Source organism: Meleagris gallopavo, chromosome 20, assembly GCF_000146605.3.
Source record: "Meleagris gallopavo isolate NT-WF06-2002-E0010 breed Aviagen turkey brand Nicholas breeding stock chromosome 20, Turkey_5.1, whole genome shotgun sequence".
In the NCBI taxonomy this organism is placed as follows: domain Eukaryota; kingdom Metazoa; phylum Chordata; class Aves; order Galliformes; family Phasianidae; genus Meleagris; species Meleagris gallopavo.
This window is the reverse complement of record NC_015030.2, coordinates 8,019,435-8,028,057: the sequence shown is the minus strand read 5'-3', so window position 1 is coordinate 8,028,057 and position 8,623 is coordinate 8,019,435. Positions and strand designations below refer to the sequence as shown.

Below are 8,623 nucleotides of genomic sequence, written 5' to 3'. Positions count from 1 at the left end.
GGCCGCGCCGCCCCCCGCCGGGAGCCGGACCGCGTGCCGCCGCTTCTGCGGAAGGCCGAATTTAGTTGGGGTGTTTCTCTCGACCGTCGGTGTGAGTTCTGTGGGTACATTTTTAGCGCTGTAATCACCGACTGCATCATTGCATGGTAGCAGCTGTCGCCGGCGGGAAGTGTGTGCGAGCAGACAGAATAAAAGTTGTTCGGTATCAAACAGTATGCAAATGCTCAAAATGTGTTACCCAAACAACCGGCCTTTGCTCTGGGAAACACGCTGTGTCACAGTACGTTTTATGCCCTCCTAATATTTCCCAGTTTGCAGCAGGTTGAGAAAAAGGTTAATTCCCTTTTTTAAAGGCGTTTTGTTCTCATAACAGTCTCATGCAATAAAAGACCGCTGCCCAACTGCTGCTCTTCCTTTAGGAAACTGCTCATTACAACATCTTCACTGGGTTGGACTGACGCTGGCCTTAGCTACCCAGGTTTTTGTAGCTGCTCTGTGGATTAATGGGGCTGCGAGAGCTCTGCTCGCTCCTTTTCTCTTAAACAATTTAGGTTTGAATAAAACCATGAAAAATCCTACAAGGCCTTGTGGTGACAAAACCAAAGTTAATCTATTCACTAGCCAACATGCAGTGGAACATGTGAGGAGAACTCAGAATGCTCCGGACTAGCTAATGCAAAAAGCTAAACATGCAATATTTCTTTAACAATAATTTACCATTCTATCAACAGCTGTATCTCATTCAAGGCTGGCTTCTATTATGCCAGGCATTAAACAAACAGTGGTCTTAATTTTGCAGCCTGACTCGGGAATGGATACAGATAACACTCCTGTTGCTTTTCCTCTTTATGTTTCAAGGACAATTACATTCTCACCAACCATCCTTGGGCTCTTTAGGGTTCCTAGAAGCAATTTTTAAGCCTGCAATTCCTGCATACAGTTCTAAAATCAGGGGTGACCAAGCTGTCAGCACCCAGCAAAGTGTGGTGAGGGCCAAGCTCACCAAATAGAGGACAGATCTTTGAGCTGTGGCTGTCCCAGTAGCACACTCATCTGTCTCACTTTTGCCTGAGCAGAAGGAACCCAACAAAGACTGCACTGTGTGATCATCATTCCATCCATTATTATGCAGTCATTTTTTAAGTTAAAAATATAGCATTATGTTTAAATATATGTAAAAATGTATTCCGTCGTCTAAGATAGGTTTCTTTTTATAGCTCTCATAGTAAATAGGCAGACCTTTGAATCATTATACAGAGTTGGTATTAGTGTTTCCAAAGTCTGAAGATAAGATAATGGTTGTTTTCTTTATAGGAGGTTATCCCCGCAGGAACAGAAGCTATGGCTGAAACAGAGCAATGGCTTGTTTTCAGTTAAACTATGACCAATTCACGAGCAGCTTTTTGTAACTTCTTTAGCTCCTGATTTAGGAATCATGTGCCCTGACTTCAAGAAAAAAAATATGTTTGAAGTTGATGCTTGGCAGAGGCTTCTTCCAGAAAGGGACAGAGCCCAAGCAAAGGGCGAGCTAGGTGGCAGGGAGCTGAGACATGAGCTGTTACCTGCCTTGGAGCTCCGCGGTGCATCTCAGCTGGGAATCCTCTTCAGTCACACAGCAAAAGGAAGAGTCTCTGAGTTCAAGTCATTCCATGTTGTGAGAATAAATCCTTTTGTTGGATAATTCATTTTCCATCCAACCTATAAAAAGACAAGAGAATAAAGCCATGTCTATGTATTTTTAATATTTCCGTATCCCACATGTAAATATGCAGTCACTTTGAGAAACAACAGGCCTGCAGGCACTAGAAATAGGTATCTCCAGTCAGGAGCTGCTTTTGAAAATAATGACTTTAATCTTTCAGAATATGTGAGGGAGACATTTAAATGCCTTCTAAAAGCAGCGCTTGAGCGGGACTGTAAAGCAAGAAGTAATATTTCTTTCCCAGAGCTACTGTGAGACTCAGTTCATTTCTCTGTAACATCCCCATCAGAATTTCACAGCTCAGGACAGTTTGAAGTTGGTACTTTTGTGAGAAGAGAACATTACAGGTTTTGCCTTGGGTTTGCAGAAGGTTTTTAGGAGGGTCAGTGCGGGCACTGTGCTCCTCTGGGAAGGCCAGCAGCCACAGGGCAGGCCTGCTCACCATCTTGTGCTGCAGAACTTTAAAACAAATGAGGCAGCAGCTGTGTCTGCACACATGAATCGTGACAGTTTTGTATGCATGAGAACAGCTTTACTGCTGTTTTGTTGGCTTGTCTGCACAGCATCAAATGCAATAGAGAGAAGTTTCACACAGAAAAACAAGCAGAGCTGCTGCCCGCTTGGTACAAGGCCAAGGCTTCCTCCCAGCCCTCACCTGGTTCTGACTGTGGCTATGGAGCAGTATCAGCTCCCCAAACACTCTTCTTCCACAGAGCTTGTGTGCCAATACATTGGTAGGAGAGCAACAGCCTCTCACGGCTGCCAGGTTATAGCAATGCACAGAACAGGCTGCAGCCATCTAAGCAGGGAGTGCGGAACCAGAACTCTGGCCAAGCACTGCCAAGGTGACACCTGGAGCTCCCAGGACAGTGGAGCGGCTGGATTGCTGCAAATTTGCATTGGTGTTGTTCAGGCCTGCAAAACCCTCCTGATGTTTCTCAGGCTGGTGCCATGCGTGACACTGCATCCCAGCAGGTAAGATACACAGGCTGCTGCACACCCCTCTGTGGTGCCACCCATCTCTGGGTGTCCATGAGCTACAACGAATAGCCGTGTGCACTCAAAGAGCCACGTGCATGCTCCCAAAGTCACATGAAGGTTGCAGGAGCTGGTATCTGGATTTCAGTGTACCTGGCAATTGCACAAAACTCTAAAAGGCTGAAATGTGATCTGCACATGATGAAGAAGTCAATACTTCTCCCTCTGCAGAGACCTTTGTGGGTTAGGGTATGCTGGCTGAGCGCTGGAGCACTTCAGAGTACAACTGTAATAAAACACAAAGCTGGGAGGAGGCACAGGGGATACAATGACAGTTCTGTACATTTTTCCTGCACAGGCATGAGCCAAAAGTCCTTGACAGTAACAGCAGATGATACAGACAATTTTCTCTTAATCAGAAAAAGCAAAGCACAAAATTAACAGCAAGCATCCTGACCTTTTAGCTGACAAATTGTTCGCCTATTTTAAATCTACAACTAAATTTAGTGCTCCTGATACAGAACAGCTGAAGTCACAGGTTTAAACCAGGCAAATACACAGCAACTTTTCCACAAGCACAGCTTTAACACCAGTCAGCAGTGCCTTTCTGCTTTTGCCTGGACAGATGCTCAGGCTCTATACTGGTGTGCTTACTGGTGTGCTTAATAGAAATGGTTACTAGAGAGGAAAGTGCATTGGCTATAAAACAAAAACGAGCATCAGCCTTAAGATCCAGAGCTCCAAATCAACTTGTCCAGTATTCAAGTGAAGCTAGATCCATAACATTTAGAGAATATGGCAGAACATGTGGTCAGGTCATCCACAACAACTTTACTGTCCATTGTCTTCACAGGAAAAGACAAAAAACTAATACAAATTAATCACAAGTGTGATTTGAACGTGTTTACTAAAGTTAAATGCATGAATGCTGTTACTCAGTATTAAACTGGACCTCATTTGATTTAGTTTCCTTCAGTTTCAGAGTGAAGTACCCTAGATCAAATTAATGTCACTTAATTCTCAATAAGAAAATCTGCATAAGGGCTTAATAGAATTTAAATAATCTACTTTAAAAGTGATTCAGGTAAGGCTTACTGAGTGTCCCCTCTGAAGAAAGACTCATATCAATAGGCTTAATGGGAATTGTCCCTGGATCATGCTTGTGTGAGGTCAAAACATCTGTCAGCACTCACCAAGAAAGTAGTGACATGTGTCACTCTGAGAGCATGAGTACCTGATCCACAGCTGAATGTATGCCTGACCATGTGGAACCAGAAACTGTAGAATGGGGTGAATTCCTTGTTAAAAAAAGAGGAATTAAACTCTGAAGAAATTTTGGTTTCTTTAGCTGAGATGGAGAACTGGTGCAGGTGTAGCCTTGCACAGGACATCCCCTGTGTTCTGAAGATGTAAACAAAATGTGCACTGTTTTTGTGAGGCTGATATAATTTAGGCTGTTGCTATCTAATGCAAACAGTTTCACATTGTACGTATGATCTCATATTTCATATGATCTTGTTTTTTTTTTCACATTTAAGAACTGCTCCCTGCTGTTCAAGAGTGAGTCATGTCTTGTTCAGAGTATCATTAAGTCTTTCAGTTAAACATTGCTCAGTAGTCTATCCAACCAATATCCCTGAGTCAGTTTCAAGTGCACACAGACAATATGTTTTCCACATTAATCCATTGAGACATACTAAAGAGTCTAATAAATACATACACAGTCTGCTCAGAAAAAGAAGGAAACTAAACACAGCCATACGTTAACTCTTCGGAGCATCAAATCACATCTCAGAATATGAAAAAATTCTGAACTTGAGCAAGATGCACTGACTGCTCAGTGTTGCCTTACATTGCATTTAGAAAGACATTCTCAATAATCAAAGCCTTCCAAAACTCCCATGTTTTAAAAATAGTAAATTGTATTTCTTTTGAAGGATGGGCTTGTTACAGCTATTTAGGAATCTCATACTGAACTCAGATGGATCTTGAACGTCCCCTGAGGATGATTTATATGTCAGTGCTCATTCATTAACAGATTGGAAGCTGTCCAGGACAATACAGCAAGAAAACACATGATGTCCAGGCTTGCTTTCTGCTTCTTCCTGTCTTAGACAGGATTTTCTGTGCAGTTCTTTATAAATAAATTCAAGGTTAAATATGAGTAGGGTAAGAAATGCAGAGAAAACCAGTCCAGTACTAGCAATGCATCTTACTTATTGATCAACAGAGTACTTCTCTCTAGTGGAAAGGAGAGCATTTAGCAAAACTTCACTCGAGCAGTGACTATCTTACCTCTCCCCAGTGCCAACATGTTTCCACTCCTCTGACCATGTGTGCAAACATCTTTCTCCTCATTAACACAGAGATAAGTGCACATCAGCCCTAATGCCACAGGGCTCAGGAAAACGCTCACAGACCCCAACAGGTTTAATGTTGACTGTCATTAAATGCTATTTTGAATAAGAAGCAAACAAGCTCTCTTACAGAAGCAATCAGCTGATGTGGAAGCAGTCACCCTAAGAAAGAACATAGATGCCAGACATGAGAAGCCAATACACAAAATGGCTCTCCTGGCTGAAATGTTGGGCTTTAAAGATGTGGGGAGGGCAGAGCTTGGAGCAGCTATGCTCCTATAGTGTTACAGAAGCAGCCTTCTCTCAAAACCAGGCAGAACCAGATAAACTCTACTAGAACGACCTTGAGAAAAAAGGCTGTTGGAGTGCTTCAGGATAAAGTGCTGGCTGAAAGGATTGAAATTGCATGCAGAAAAAGTGTCTCCTATTGTCTGATTCCTCCCTGTTCGAAGAAATGGAATTTTGTACTTTCATTGTAAATAAAAAGGCTGCATCAAAGTACTTGAGCGATCAATTCTGCCTGCTATTAGAAACAATCTGCTGAGCCTAAAACCATCTAAGTGCTCTGGTCAAAGAGGGGAATAAAAGCTCTACTCACTTCCTCATGGAAAAGCAGCAGTTTTATCCCTTTGACTGCAACTGCACAGAGCTTGGAAAGTCGAGGGTGCATGAAGAGTGGTTGCTTTGATTTATGGAGTGCAGAACAGGGTACATGTGGCTGTGGACATAATGGCTCCTGACACTCCTTTGCCCTTCACTACCTTAAGTACAAGTAGGTGTAAAGCAGCTACCAGTCAAACTGGTGGCATGCACTGGTAGAAATGGCTCCAGAAGCACAGCAATTAGCAGAATCAGTTGGTGTGAATACATGGCCTCGTTCCTGTCTGTACGCAATGAAGAAAACACAGATGTGACCTTTGTCAGCAAGTCAGTGCACTAATTAGTGTGTCAGAGTTAATAACCACTAAACTTGAAAATCTGACCTATATCTAGTACAAAAAGGAAAAGGCAACAATTTTCTTAAGTATCTATTATACTGCTAACGATTATGAGCTGAAAAACTAGACCATAATGCAGGAAACTTGTAATTAAAAAGCATCAATTATCATTTTCTCCTGGTAGGGGACATTAATCAGGTCTGCCTGCCATAGTCCCAATCAATGTACAGACAGATGTAGAACTGCATGATTTGTCCTGGACCAGTCAGAAAGAAATCAAATCAGTAGGAAAGTAGCAACATCATCAAGAAAGGAGAAAAAAGAAGGAAAAGGGGATGAAGATAGTTCAAGAAAAACCTATCCATGTTTCTTGTTTGGCAAAGCACAGGTGTGTGTGAGGCTTATTTTCTAGCAGGGCAGCCTGCCTCCCTCAAGCAATGACTAAACTGGATTTAAGCAGCATACACAACATTCCGAGGTTTTGGGGCTGAGCTAGCTAATGCTTTCTGTCATGCTGAACATACCATCCTTCTATAGAGATCAACCAGCCCCAGAGTTTGCCAGGAGGAACTTGAATCTCTCCTCTTAAGCCCACATATTTCCCCTCTGCTCCTTTAAGGTGTCAGACTTTCAGCCTAGGGAGCAGATTCTCTAAAGACTGCTACACGCTCAGCACCCACAGGCAGAACCAGTTTATCAAGTACCTGGCCATGCTGTGAGTACATACAGATTTGTTCTTCCAAGAAGCTCCAGCCCTGAGGAGCACACTGAGTCAGGGCTGTGTTACTGAATTTGTTTGAAATTTGCAGCCAGGGAGGTGGTTCGCTCCTGCTCTATTTGTGTGCACAGACACTTCCAGGAGTGCCAGCACTTGGCTTGTGGCCACATGTGCTAAGGGCTAGGGGACTATCAGGCATGGCTGATCCACCTCACTTATGGGATGTACTGTCATTAATGGCCCAAGTAATGGAGGCAATGCAATATCTAGTTCTGAACACCCAGCTGGGTAACCTGGGCACCATCACTGGCCTGAAGATCTGATCTATCATTTTGCACACAAGGACTGCATTTAGACACTTGGCTTTACCTGATTTCAGCTGTGCCATGGATAATACTGCAGCATCTCAGCTCATCTCCAGACACCTCTGAGCTTCTCCCTCTTAGCAGCTTTTGCAGCTCCCGATCTTTAAAGCTCCAGCTTCTTTAGCGATCACAGAGTGGAAATGAAAATGTAAAAAACAACCCAGTAACAAAATCAGAACTATGTTTTGCATTATGGAGACTTTGTGAGATTTTCATTATTAACATGCTTTAAATAATTTAAAATTATTCCAAAGCAATCTGTATCTTCTATTGTCAGCCTCATGCTAATTTAATAACCTGGATGGCTGTAATTTTCATTAATTACCTTACACTCTGAACACATTTTTAATAGAATTGACTATTTTTTCTTCCCTTTTACATCTATTACTAAGCAGGAATGTCAAGTTCACCCCTTGCAATACTATCAGGATTCAGCCCACTTAAGACAAAGCCCTCATCTTTTCCCTATCAACATCAACCTCTCTGTCCCCTTCACTCCGAGGACAAGCCAGCAGCTCTCGTTTTTAATGCCATGGAAGCACTTATCTCCAGCCAGAGCTGCCCCCTAGGGAAAGGCTGGGGCTGGAAAGTGGTCGTTCCAAATAGGGGACGATGTATTTCTGTGACTTACTTCTGTCTGGAGACTGCACTAGCTCAGAAGCTCCTGCTGGGGTACAGCCTGGTGAGTGAGGAGAGCTACAGGGGAGTTCAGACACTTGTCACTGATTAGTTCCATCACGATAGAAGTCAGTCAGGGCTGTCAATTCAGCAGCTCTGAACAATATGAAGTTCACAGGCAAGACATTTCTGCACTCGTAGCACTGTCTCACTGATTTTCAAAGTGAAACTCTGTCAGTTGCAGTGGAGACTTGGTTCTGTGCACAGTTAAAAAAATGAATAATCACAAAACCAGAGCAGAGGATTTAAAGCCAAGTTCTCCCCATGAAAGTGGATAAGTGCTTTGTGGAAACGGACTACTTCGGCAGTCATGCTGCAAGCGCTGAACATAGCTTGGATTGTGCCAGATAAATAAGAGCATAATAGGATTTTTTCTTCTGAAGACACACATTCCCTGTGGCAACATCATAGTCTGTTACAGCAGCTGAGAATCAGGTTCCTCAGTGCTCCATGACTACATGTCCCCACAGAGTGCTAACACGCTGACAGCAGAACTGAAATGAACCTATACTCTTCCTGAATAATGCTTCTGCTACCTGTACAAGTGCCTGCCTTCAACAGGTCTATTTTCTACTTCTAGGAGACACGGGACTTCTGAAAAAACATGAATGTTTGGAACAAGCCAACCAAACAACCAAGTACTCATTTTGCCACAGTTCCCCATGCATCACCAGTGCCATGAGGCGTTCTCTCCCCTCTGCCATTTGTTTCTGGTCCCTTTGCAGGAGCTGCTCAGACATTTGCTGATTTGTGCCAAATCTTTCAGCTTCATGCTGCTCTGTTTGTCTGTCAACAGACTTTTCAGCTGACTCTCTCTGAAAAAAACGTGATTTCTTTTGGTATTAAATTTAAATCTTAACAACAGTGATTACTTCCTGGAACAGTGA

At 43.0% G+C, this 8,623-nt stretch overlaps 1 protein-coding gene across 1 annotated transcript in view; it reads right to left on the bottom strand.

Moving 5' to 3' along the window:
- The window catches only part of TEX2 (testis expressed 2), a 47,919-nt gene extending 40,633 nt beyond the window's left edge, over nucleotides 1-7,286 (bottom strand). The window contains exons 1-2 of the mRNA XM_010721541.3: nucleotides 7,063-7,286; nucleotides 1,563-1,698 (exon numbers count right to left, since the gene is read on the bottom strand). The gene's annotated coding sequence lies outside the window, so the exon portion shown is untranslated. The remainder of the gene's footprint in view (nucleotides 1-1,562; nucleotides 1,699-7,062) is intronic.
- Between the last annotated feature and the right edge of the window lie 1,337 nt (nucleotides 7,287-8,623).